Below are 13118 nucleotides of genomic sequence, written 5' to 3'. Positions count from 1 at the left end.
ATTCTCCACATTCATAAAGGAGGACTCTTTCAAAACTGCACTCTTTGTGTCATAAAATCTCTAAGGCTTCCCATTGCCTAAAAATAACCCCTTAATTTCCATTCTAAGTCCATGACTGATCTGGCTACTTCTGATTTCCAGTTTGAACTCTTCTCACTTCTCAAGATCCTCTAGCCTTATTGACCTCAGCATGTTCTTGCATGCCCCTTCAAAGGCTTTACTATAAGTGCTGCCGTCTGCTTTACAGAAACTTACACTTTCTCTTTAGATCTAAAGAGTTATATCTAACTCCTGCAGATTATAATTTAAAACTCACATGACACAAATATCTCCTACAGACTGCCTCAGTTTCCTGCACACACCTCCCTCCATCCCTCCCAAATACCACTTAATTACTATACGTCGTAAATACTTTTGACTATAGGGTTACCTACTACACTATGAGCTCCACTGGACAGAGTTTTTATTTGTTTTTGCTAATTGCTGTAAGTTACCCAATGAGCATAGTGTCCAGCATACAAAGGACTCAAGATATCTTGAGTCAAAACTCAAGTTTTGACTTTGTTTTACAAAGTCAAAACTTGAGTAAAACAAAGTCAAAACTGGAAATGAATTTGCCCCCCTTTCAGTTTAACACTCTTTCCACTACTTCACATAGCTTAATTTCACTTAAATCACCTATAATCTAGGAAGCATTCCAAGATTCTCCAGGTAGACACTCTTGTGTCTCCACTGTATTTTTATTGCACTTGGTATATATTTTCGAGAGAACTTTTCCTACACATGTTTGGCACATTATTTCCAAGATGACATTTTGTATATTTGTTTTATGTCACCCTGATAACTTCAAGATTCATTGATTTAGAGGTTAATATTTACTCACTTTTCAATGTCACATAATCTGATACAAGTTAAACTCAATAAATGCCTCTTCAATAAGTAACAAAACTGGTGTGATATTATTACCCATTCTTGTTCCTTTTATTTCCTGCAAATAAGAGATGAGTGGTGGCTCACATATCATAAAGCGAGACACATACATTTTATTTTAGAATACCCCTGGGTTCCAGTTTTACCATTTATGAGCTGATTTACCTGAAGTCACTCATTTTACCAGTCTGAACTTCAACTTCCTGATCAACAAAAAGAATTGAAAATAAATAACTGAATAAATAAATCTTAAAATTAAGATATTTACATGAAATTCATTGGGATCATTATGAAATGAATGCAAAGAGTTTTCTAATCAATGATATGATATTCTGATATTATCTTTTGTTATTAGAAATATATGGATTTAAAATGAGATCTGAATATTTCCTATAGAACTCAGTTAATTTTATTTCAAAAGTTCTTTTTGGTAATTTAAAGAATTATGACTGATTATTTAATTTAAAGTAATTTACATTTTTATGAAATATAGGTTTTCTTTTTAAAGTTGGCTTTTTAAAATTTTATAAATAGTATACGCTCAACATTAATATACAAAACATTTACACAGATGTTAATAGTACACAAATAATTTTTTATTTTTATATATAAGTAACTTTTAATTATATTTTGATGCATTTCCTCTAGCCTTGTATCTATGTGAACTTTTATTTCCCTGTTTCATGAAACTGTGATCATCATCACATAGTATTCTTTTTTAAATTACTAAATCATCATATAAACAGATTTCATTTTCCACTAAACATGTTTTGATAATTGAAATTAAACTAACATACTGGCAAATGCTTTTGTACTTTTTATATGATTTCAAAAATTTACAGTTACAAGCAATGTTGTACTATCATTTTGCCCAAAGTTTTGTTTTGTTTTACCTAAAGAAAAATTGCAAAATATTACTTTTAGGTCAAATAATAAAAATCTTTGCCTTTCATTATAATTATTGATAAATTGATTTCTAAAATGATTATACAAAATTTATACCTCCACTAGCATTACACAAGAACATTAAATTTAAAAGTGTAAACTTCTTGTATAGGAAAAGGAAATGGCAACACACTCCAATATTCTTGCCTGGGAAATCCCATGGACAAAGGAGCCTGGAGGGCTATAGTCTATGGGCTCGCAAGAGTCGCACATGACTTAGCGACTAAACTACCACCATCGTGATACTTTAAAAAATAAAAATTATTTTTATATTTTCAATATGTATTTCTTGGGGTTTCCCAGGTGGTGCTAGTGCAAAGAACCCGCCTGCCAGTGAAAGAGACCTAAGAGTCATAAGTTCAATTCCTGGGTCAGGAAGATCTCCTGGAGAAGGGCATGGCAACCCATTCCATTCGTGCCTGGAAAATCCCTTGGACAGAGGAATCTGGTGGGCCACAGTACATGGGGTCACAAAAAGAAGGACATGACTGAAGCAATTTACCACATGTATTTCTTTGCTTAATAATGAAATTTACCTTTGCCCTGAAGAATATATGTCCCCTTTTTGAAATATCTATTTATGTCTTTTTTTCCATTGATGTATTTTAAGTATTTTAATATGATTATGGGGAAATTAGTATAATAAAATATTATTATATTGTTGCACATATTTATCCTACTTTATCCTTCATAATGACTTTTGAATTATATAGAGTTCTTACTCCATAGTATCACTTTTCCATGCAGTTTACCTACATTAACACACCTAACTCTGAACTGAACTGAAATGAACCCTGACAACAGCACATCCATTGGGTTTTCTTATTATTCTTACTTTAGACATAGGGGTTTAAGATATAAAGAAGGTAAATACTCTGCAGTGGTGAATTAGAATTATCATCCATATGATGTGGCAATTGCAGTTATGCTATTTGGCAATATGTCATGTTATCTCAAGATCTTAATTAACAATTAAATATGATTATTTGAAAAAAAAACTTACTTTGTTTTACAATTTCTAACTATTCTTGTGATTCAGGAAACTGTTAAACTATTTTTTAAGAAATAGTTTTCTGTGGTTCCACCAATTTAGATTGTTATACATTTGTATATAGGGTAAAGTGTATCTTAAGTTCCCAATTCTGAGCTCTTTCAATTAGTTCCAGATTCTGTATGCAGTTTCTAAGAATCCAGATGTTTGCAATATTTTAAATTATATACAAAAGCAAGCATCTTCCAGAAGATATAGGGAATATGAACAAAAGAATCTCTTTTAAATTCACCGTGCACTCCAACTTGATATATAGATCCAGCTTTGGTAAAATGAAAATATATCTGTTCAAAATGACCTGAAAAAAATCTCATTTGACTTTTATTCTCTCAGGAGTGAAATTCAAAAATATTAACTATATATATTTTTTGAAATTTCATTATTCATAAACACTGAGTGCACTATTTCATAGAGATTCCCTGACTTCCCATGAATTATAGGTTTGCAGTATTGAGTAGCAAGTGCCCTATGAACATCACGTGATATGATTTAGTAGATAATATGATGACAGAATAATTTGCAATGCACATTAAATAAACAAGCCAGTGCATAAAATAAACCATCCAGCTTGAATTCTTGTACAGAAAACAAAAGTTATATAACTAATATCAATATGAAAGGTACAACTTACACCTCTCAACAGATAAGAAGAAAAAAATATCAAAGTAACATCCATCCTGATTACTGAAAATGCTGACCTTGGTTTTAGAAGAAAGGGCAAACTGCAATAAATACTCCAATGTGTTAAACAGTGGGGCATGTTATTTTCTTCCACATAGCATGATGTGATCGCATTGTGTTTTACGACCAGTTTTATGCCCACCACAAGAGATGTCAGAAGGATATCTTGTTCTGAAATGTCAGCTCTAAAACCCTAAATAGTGTCTTCCCAGATAGAGCGTTTAGATGGCCAGCTTCAATGAAAACCCATAGGGAGTTGTAAATATTCTCCCCTACTGTTATCAAATACACAACTCCTGAATGAATACAGCTAACATCACATTACATATTTTTTGTTTTTGTATCTTAGAGTTGTGCTGAATATTTTATCTTACACAATGCATAGTATGATAGTATGCAGTGATAGTTACATATAACATGTTGCTGTTCAGTTACTGTCATGTCTGACTCTTTGTGAACCCATGAACTGCAGGATGCCAGGCTTCCCTGTCCTTCACAATTTCCTAGAGTTTGCTCAAATTCATGTTTGTTGATGCTATCTAATCATCTCATCCTCTGCCACCCGTTTCTCCTTTTGCATCAATCTTTCCCAGCATCAGGGTATTAAGCACTTAGTCCATGTCAAATTAAACTCTCAAAGCAAACCTTAGTTGTAAGTGATCCTACTATCTACTGTGAGAGAAATTAAGATATGCTTTTAACACTTTCTGCTGATACTAATATATGATTATTCAACATCAAAACCTATTAACTCTCACTGTAATTTTATCATTGCCAGCATTCTATAATTAGTTGAAGGCATATATGGTAAATCTAATTACTGATCAGATTTATGCATTAAAAATTTTCAAAACCATTTTTAACAGTTTTAATAAATGCATAGGAAGAGTAAGATGAGATAAAAAAAGACTGTTAATTTTGACATATTTTATACAGTACAAAGCAATATTTTATTATTATGTTGTATTGGAGTGACTTGTAATGGGGAGACTCTCAAGTTTTCTCCTTCAAATACCAGGGACAATGATTATTCTCATTAGGGAAAAATGCTGCTTATTATAGTTACATATCAAGATAAATGTATTCATTGGCATATATTCTACTTTAATTAGCAATCAGAGTTCTGTTGGGGTTGCTTATCTTTGAAAATTTGAATGAAAACTTTAGCAAATACATTCACAGAGAAAATTTGTCATGTTACATGCAGATGCACCATCACAAGTCAGTATGGGAATCGGGCAGTCAGGAAGAGGGGTGGGGCTTGGGAGTTAAAATTTTAACTGACAGCACCAGGACCTGAACACTGCACACACAGATGTGGGGGGAAAAAATCTGGTCTGATTCACAGTCATTAAATATCTAATGACGCTGGTCTGGGAGCTGGTATCCACCATAGGAACCCTGAGTACAACTGAGGTTGCGGGGGATGGGGGGAGGGCAGAGATTAAGGCCCACTGATTTCATAGTGGCTTCCCAGGTGGCGCTGTAGTAAAAATCCGTCTGCCAATATGGGAGATGTAGGAGAGGAGGGCTTGATCCCTGGGTTGGGAAGATCCCCTGAAGTAGGAAATTGCAACTGGCTCCAGTACTCTTGCTTGGAAAATTCCATGGACAGACGGGCAATAGTCCATGGGGTCACAGTCAGACGTGACTGAGCAACTGAGCATGTACATGCACACACAAGATCATAGTGACTACAGAATCTTGTCTAACCTGGAGAAGGTGCTTCTGGAGATTTAATAAGTTGTTATAGTTCCCAGTGAGTCCAGGATGAAATGAGGGCATAATGTAAACGCTGTTGTAAAAGTCTCATCACTCTGTTTTTACACTTGACAAAGAGGAGGAAGTGGGGAGCAGTTAAATTCAGGCCTGAGGCCTCACTTTATCCATTTTAGATAGTGGGCTTCAAACAGAAAACAAAGTGCTGACTCTGTCCATTGCATCCAAAGACTTCTAACATGTTATAAGGGTTACTGTCATTGGCCTGGGGACAGAAAGGAATGGCATCTACATCTGTCAGGCTTCATTTATTGGGCAACTCAGCACAGACATGAAGACACTGGGATAGTAAAGCATTAGGAGGGGATTTCTTATTCATGAAGCAATGACCATTGGATCCCCAGGAGAGAATAGGCTCTTAAATAAACAAAACAAACACACAAATAAACCCACCAGTCTGAGAGGGGTGGATATCTCTGCTTATAACTGTTCATCAACTCAACAGATAATAATTGAGAACCTACTAAGTGTCAGATGTGTTTATACCTGCTAGGGTTAAAGCTATTAAAAAGGGAGTAGATGCCTATACACTAGCAGGGCAAATTCAATTTCCCTTTTCCTTTCTACAAACCAGAAAATAATTTATTTTGCAATCAGATATACCTATGTATATATTGTTGTGTTGAGATTGAGGAACATCAAATTTTGATAGAATGTTTTTATATTATTTCCTAAAAGGTTTTAGGATATTACTCACTTGAAACACAATCAAATGTGAATTTTGCTGTTAAGGGCTTTTGCAAAAATTTTATTCCAACTCACTGATAAGTTGTTATAGAAAAGCCTGAATACAGTTGAGTTAAAATAGCAGATCTGTTTTGTTAAGATTTCAACTGAGGATAGTTCTGTTCATCATGTTCCTCCATTCATGGAATTCTATCAAAACCAATATTTGCAAAACTTCTCTTACATTTTATATTTTATTTATTTTCTAAATTTTATCTTATTTTATACCACCCTCTCCTTACCTAGATTTTCACTTTCATCCATTATCAGGGAAACACTCAGATATTTTCAAAAATATATAATACTGATAGATACATGCATATGCTTTAAATACATCTTAAATAATAGTTTCAAGAATATTTCAGGTCTTAATATGTGTGAAGCACTCTTCAAAGTGTTTTTCATATATTGATGTATTTAATTCTTACAAGAACTTTTATGGTGTTAATTTCAGTTCAGTTGCTCAATTGTGTCCAACTCTGCAATCCCAAGGACTGCAGCATGCCAGGCTGCATGTCCATCATCAACTCCTGGAGCTTACTCAAACTCATGTCCATTGAGTCGGTGATGCCATCCAACCATCTCATCCTCTGTCATCCTATTCTCCTTCTGCTGTCAATTTTTCCAAGCATTAGGGTCATTTCAAATGAGTCAGTTCTTCACACCAGATGGCTAAATATTGGAGTTTCAGCTTCAGCATCAGTCCTTCCAATGAATATTCAGGACTGATTTCCTTTAGGATGGACTGGTTATAACTCTTTGCATTCCAAGGAACTTGCAAGAGTCTTCTCCACACCACAGTTCACAAGCATCAATTCTCAGTGTTCAGCTTTCTTTATAGTCCAACTCTCACATCCATACATGACTACCGGAGAAACCATAGATTTGACAAGAAGGACATTTGTTGGCAAAGTAATGTCTCTGCTTTTTGATATGCTGTCTAGGTTGGTCATAGCTTATCTTCAAAGGAGCAAGTGTGTTTTAATTTCATGGTTTCAGTCACCATCTGCAGCAATTTTTGATTCCCCCAAAATAAAGTCTGTCACTATTTCCATTTTTTCCCCATCTATTTCATGAAATGATGGGACCAGATGCCTTGATTTTAGTTTTCCAAATGCTGAGATTTAAGCCAGTTTTTTCACTCTCTTATTTCACGTTCATCAAGAAGCTCTTTAGTTCTTCGCTTTCTGCCAAAAGGGTGGTGTCATCTGCATATCCGAGGTTATTGATATTTCTCCCAGCAATCTTGATTCCAGCTTGTGCTTCATCAAGTCCAGCCATCCTCGTGATGTACTCTGCATATAAGTTAAATAAGCAGGGTGATAACATACAACCTTGATGTATTTGGAACCAGTCTGTTGTTCTATGTCAAGTTCTGACTGTTGCTTCCTGACCTGCATAAAAAATTTCTTCAGGAGGCAGGTCAGGTGGTCTGGTATTCCCATTTCATTAAGAATTTTCCACAATTTGTTGTGATCTACATAGTCACAGGCTTTGGCATAGTCAATAAAGCAGAAATAGATTTTTTTTTTTCTGGATGTCTATTGCTTTTTTGATGATCCATTGGATGTTGGCAATTTGATCTCTGGTTCCTCTGCTTTTTCTAAATGCAGCTTGAAAATCTGAAAGTTCACGGTTCATGAACTGTTGAAGCCTGCCTTGGAGAATTTTGAGCATTACCTTGCTAGCATGTGAGATGAGTGCAATTGTATGGCAGTTTGAGCATTCTTTGGCATTGCCTTTGGGATTGGAATGAAAACTGACATTTTCCAGTCCTGTGGCCACTGTTGAAATTTCCAAATTTACTGACATATTGAGTGCAGCACTTTCACAACATCATCTTTTAGGATTTGAAATAGCTCAACTGGAATTCTATCACCTCCACTAGCTTTGCTCTTAGTGATGTTTCCTAAGGCCCGCTTGACTGCGCATTCCAGGATGTCTGGCCCTAGGTGAGGGATCATACCATCGTGATTGTCTGGGTCATGAAGATTTTTTGCATAGTTCTTCTGTGTTTTCTTGCCACCTCTTCTTAATATCTTCTGCTTCTATTAGGTCAATACCACTTCTGTCCTTTATTGTGCCCATCTTTGCATGAAATGTTCCCTTGGTATCTCTAATCTTCTTGAAGAAATATCTAGTCTTTCTCATTCTATTGTTTTCCTCTATTTCTTTGTATTGATCACTGAGGAAGGCTTTCTTATCTCTCCTTGCTATTCTTTGGAACTCTTCATTCAAATAGATATATCTTTCCTTTTCTCCTTTGCCTTTTACTTCTTTTCTCAGATATTTGTAAGGCCTCCTCAGATAACCATTTTTCCTTTTTGTATTTCTTTTTCCTGGGGATGGTCTTGATCCCTGCCTGCTGTACAATGTCACAAACCTCTAACATAGTTCTTCAAGCATCTTTCTTTATATCAGATCTAGTCCCTTGAATCTATTTCTCATTTCTACTGTACAATCGTAAGGAATTTGATATAGGTCATACCTGAATGATCTAGTGGTTTTCCCTGTTTTCTTCAGTTTAGGTCTGAATTTGGCAATAAGGAGTTCATAACTGAGCCATAGTCAGCTCCCCGTCCTGCTTTTGATAACAGTCTAGAGCTTCTCCATCTTTGTCTGCAAAGAATATAATGGATCTGATTTCAATATTGACAATCTGGTGTTATCCATTTGTAGAGTTTTCTCTTGTGTTGTTGGAGGAGGATGTTTTCTATGACCAGTGTGTTCTCTTGGAAAAACTATATTAACTTTTGCCCTGCTGCATTCTGTACTTCAAGGCCAAATTTGCGTGTTACTCCAGGCATCTATTGACTTCCTATTTTGCATTCCAGTCCCCTATAATGAAAAAGACATCTTTTCTGGGTGTTAGCTTTAGAAGATCTTGTATGTCTTCATTGAACCATTCAACTTCAGCTTCTTCAGCATTACTGTTTGGGGCATTGACTTGGATTATTGTGATATGGAATGGCTTGCCCTGGAAACAAACAAAGTTCATTCTGTCATTTTTGAGATTGTATCCAAGTACTCCATTTTGGACTCTTTTGTTGAACATAGCTACTCCATTTCTTCTAAGGGATTCTTGTCAACAGTGGTAGATATAATGGTCATCTGAATTAAATTCACCCATTCCAGTCCATTTTAGTTTGCTGATTCCTAAAATGTCATTGTTCCCTCTTGCCATTTCCTGTTAGATCACTTCCAATTTGCCTTGATACATGGACCTAACATTCCAGGTTCCTACATAATATTGCTCTTTGTATCATTGGGCTTTACTTCCATCACCAGTCACATCCACACCTGGGTGTTGTTTTTGCTTTGGTTCTGTCTCTTCATTCTTTTTGGAGTTATTTCTCCACTCATCTTCAGTACCATATTGGGGATCTACCGACCTGGGGAGCTCATCTTTCAGTGTCCTATCATTTGCCTTTTCATACTATTCATGGGCTTCTCAGAGCAAGAATACTGAAGTGATTTGCCATTCCCTTCTCTAGTGCACCACATTTTGTCAGAACTCTCCACCATGACCCATCCATCTTGGGTGGCCCTACATGGCATGGCTCATAGTTTCATTGAGTTAGACAAGGCTGTGGTCCATGTGGTCAGATTGGTTCGTTTTCTGTGATCATGGTTTTCAGTCTGTCTGCCCTCTGATGGAGAGGGATAAGAGACTTACAGAATATTCCTGATGAGAGAGACTGACTGAGGGGAAAGGGGGTCTTGTTCTGATGGGCAAGGCCATGCTCTGTAAATCATTTTTCCAGAATTTTATGGTGTAGATATTATTATTTTTTCTCTGTTTACAGGAAACTGAGGAAATAGAGGAAGAGAAGTTATATAATTTGCCTTGGTTACACACCTAACAATATATCATACTCAGATTATCTGGCTCCAGAAACTGAAATTTTAACTCATCTCTACATATTTTGCCTCTAGATATGTTGCATTGTGTCATAGCTCTATTTTCCATATCTTAATTTTTACCTTGATATTGCATTTTTTTAAAGTCAGTCAACATTAATGTATAAATATTTTTTATTGCATTGAACTGCTACAATTTCAGTCTATCTTATAGTACAAGGCAACTGCATTTTATTGGACTGTTCTCTTTGTTGAGACATCCAAATTGTTAACAGTTCTATGCTTGTACAAACAATACTGCAGCAAACATTCTTCAAATTTCCCTCTTGAGCCCATTTATGTTTGGATATGGAGTGGAACTGCTGGGTAATGCTATATATTTACATCTCTTTCTTTATGCTTTGTTAAAGTACTCTCCAAATTAGCTGTACCAGTTTTCATTCCAAAAGGAATGCACAGTGGTTACTATATTTTCACAGAATACACAACCCTTGATATTTATCTATATTTGCCAGTCTGATTGAGAATATAACACTGTGGTCTTAATTTGCCATTCCTACTTGCTAGGAGAACTGACTGCCTTTTTATACAGCTTTAGCCATTGTCTTTTTTCTGTAAATTGATTATTCATAGTCTATGTCCATTTTTCTAATGTGTTTCAGTTCAGTTCAGTTCAGTCGCTCAGTTGTGTCCAACTCTTTGCAACCCCATGAATCATAGCATGCCAGGCCTCCCTGTCCATCACCAACTCCCAGAGTTCACTCAAACTCATGTCCATCGAGTCGGTGATGCCATTCAGCCATCTCATTCTCTGTCATCCCCGTTTCCTCCCGCCCCCAGTTAGGCTTGTTTTCTTGTTGAAGTAGCTTCTTGGACACTTTTTAAATTAATGTAGAGGTCTTTTTAAAATTTTTACATTCATTTTGATCTGTCTTTTACTAACAGTTTCAGTGTTACCTTGACTAGTCACAATCATAAATTACAAGCAGAAGATCTTCCCAAGTGGCTCAGTGGTAAAGAATCTGCCTTCAAAGCTGGAGACATCGGTTTGGTTGTTGGGTCTGGAAGATCCCCTGGAGAAGGAAGTGACAATCCAATCTAATATTCTTGTCTGGAAAATCCCATTGACAGAGGAGCCTGGTGGGCTATAGTCCATGTGGTTATAATGAGTTAGACACTACTTAGCAACTAAACAACAACAATCCTTAATGAAACCTAGAAATTTGGTGATACTCACAGATTGTGATGACTGACACTAAACAAGTATTGATGATGACAGAAAGTCTACAGCAGATTGTTCATGAAAAAAGATTAACTCATTACATTACAAAGTTAACTAAGCATAGCAACCCAGTGAAGTGGGTGTTGTTATCCCCATTTTAATGATGATTAAACTGACACTCAAAGCAATTAAAGTGTTAGTTGTAAAGGAGAAGTCAAGAACTTCTTTACCAGTTATCACCCTTCCTTTCTCTATAGATATAAATGCTTGTGTATCTCTTGGTCCACATATAAAGAGAAGGCATTTGGTAAAATACAACTGAAAACAAAATCTATCAATTTAGAAAATTTCTTCATAAATATAATAGAAAAGAAAACAGCTTATTATTGAGTAAGAATTATCACAATGTGATATGTATCACAGGCAATCTGTTAAGGGGGTACTAAGACAGAAAGAAACCTCAACCTTTTTTATAGCCAAGCAGATATAATCCATTGCATATATATTGTCAAGATAAACAGTAGAGGGACCAGTAGAGGGACAGCATATTGGTCACACAGGGTGTGACTGCTTACAATATGATAGCTGGTAATTGGGGTTGCTGCTACTGCTCTATTAATTAATTAGATAAAATCAAAAGAAAAATAAACTTTTCATATTATTATAACAGGAGACATTTTAGCAACTTGAAGCCAGCTGAAGTTAAGCTCCTATACTCCCATAGAAACTGAGAAACTCTATCTTCCTTGAGTGTTTACATTTCAATGAGATGGTTTCCAGGTCCTTGAGAAAGCTATTCCTGAGTATTCTAATAATGAACAAAAGGTTTCTTTAGCTTTTAAAATGTTTTACATGAATTATGGTGTTGGAGAAGAATTGAGAGTCCCTTGGACAGCGAGGAGATTAACCGGTCAATCCTAAAGGAAATCAACCTTGAATATTCATTGGAATGACTGATGCTGAAGTTAAAGCTCCAGCTGATGCCAAGAGCCAATTGACTGGAAAAGACCCTGATGCTGGGAAAGACTGAGGGAAGGAGGAGAAGGGGGGAGCAGGGTATGAGATGGTTAGAGAGCATCACTCAATGGACACGAGTCCGAGCAAACTCCAGGAGACAGTGTAGGACAGGGGAGCCAGGTGTGCTGCAGTTCTTTGGGTTGCAAAGAGTCCAACATAACTTAATGACTCAACAACAACATACATTTCAAAGAGACAGAGAAAGGACTTACAAATTTTCTAAAACAAGTGGTCTAAGAAAAGGGAGGGGAGGGAATTCTTATCCCTTATTTTTAACATGGAAAATTAAGCCTCCTATTTTTAATGTATATTTACCCTTATAGGTGCTTATGTATTCTGCAGTTAATATACATGGACTCTCTACAATGTCCTGAGTGTCTTTTAAACATTGGTAATATTCAGTTCAGTTCAGTTCAGTCGCTCAGTTGTGTCTGACTCTTTGCGACCCCATGAATCACAGCACGCCAGGCCTCCCTGTCTATCACCAACTCCCGGAGTTCACTCAAACTCATGTCCATCGAGTTGGTGATGCCATCCAGCCATCTCATTCTCTGTCGTCCCCTTCTCCTCCTGCCCCCAATCCCTCCCAGTATCAGAGTCTTTTCCAGTGAGTCAATTCTTTGCATGAGGTGGCCAAAGTATTGGAGTTTCAGCTTTAGCATCAGTCCTTCCAATGAATGGGTAACAATAAACATAACAGCATAAAATGAGGGATTTGCTTTGATAAAATATTTTATATGTATTAAAAGTTAGTACTCACTACAAACTATGAGAGCAATACTGTTATCTTCTTTTATAGATGAGGAAATTGATGGACAGACCTGAAATAACAATCAAGATAGCCTAGTTCTGAAGTCTAGACAATGTCACACTTATATCCTGGAATCTCTTATACCTAAATCTCTC

Source organism: Moschus berezovskii, chromosome 5, assembly GCF_049115385.1.
Source record: "Moschus berezovskii isolate FMDL1 chromosome 5, NW_MosBer_1.0, whole genome shotgun sequence".
Classification (NCBI taxonomy): domain Eukaryota; kingdom Metazoa; phylum Chordata; class Mammalia; order Artiodactyla; family Moschidae; genus Moschus; species Moschus berezovskii.
The sequence above is the reverse complement of the archived record's forward strand: the minus strand, read 5'-3'. Positions refer to the sequence as shown.